Source organism: Otolemur garnettii, unplaced genomic scaffold (assembly GCF_000181295.1).
Source record: "Otolemur garnettii isolate 467f Iridium unplaced genomic scaffold, OtoGar3 scaffold00142, whole genome shotgun sequence".
NCBI classification, from domain to species: Eukaryota; Metazoa; Chordata; class Mammalia; order Primates; family Galagidae; genus Otolemur; species Otolemur garnettii.
In genome coordinates, this window is record NW_003852537.1 from 113,339 (window position 1) to 114,206 (window position 868).

Genomic DNA, 868 nt, shown 5'->3' on the forward strand with positions numbered 1-868 from the left:
CCCAAATAGCTGGGACCACAGGTGCCCGCCACAACGCCTGGCTATTTTTTTTCGGTTGCAGCAATCATTGTTGTTTGGTGGGCCAGGCTGGATTCGAACCCATCACCTTAGGTGTATGTGGCTGGCGCCTTAGCCACTTGAGCCACAGGCGCCAAGCCAGTTTTTTGTCTTTCATACCTTTTTTTCTCTGCATAGCTTAAGTAAGCAGGGGGGACGAGGAACATTGCCATTGGCAGGGTTACAGTTTAGTTGTCAATGGATATGTCTCATATCACAATGATTATGACTATATAACAATAATTGATCAATGGATACATCTTAAATCACAATGGTTATGGTTATACAGCAGTAATTAATCAAGCTTCAGTGAGTTTTCCAACATTGTTCATCTACTGAGCAAGCCTCGATGAGTTTTCCACCATTGTTCATCTACTGAGAACTTGGGGGTTTTGTGAAACTTGGGACTTTCCATGCCTCTTTGAATTCTGGAGAGCATAGGAACAGGCTGGGAGGAGCAGGGGAATGGGAGAGGACAGGAGGTTGCCCCTAGGGCGGGGGAATGGGGGGGGGGGACAGGAGCTAGCCCATAGGGCAGGGGAATGGGAAAAGGCAGGGGAACTGGGGAGAACAGAAGCTCACAACAAATCTTGAAATAGAAGAACAAAGCTGGAGGACTCACAAGTCCTGATTTCAAAACTTAATACAAAAAAAAAACTACAAAGCTACAGCAATCAAAACAGCATGGTGCTGGCAAAAAGACAGACATAGAGACCAATGGAATAGAATAGAATAGAAAGCCCAGTGATAAATCCTCACTTATATGGTCAAATAATTTTTGACAAGGGTGTCAAGACCATTTAATGAGGAG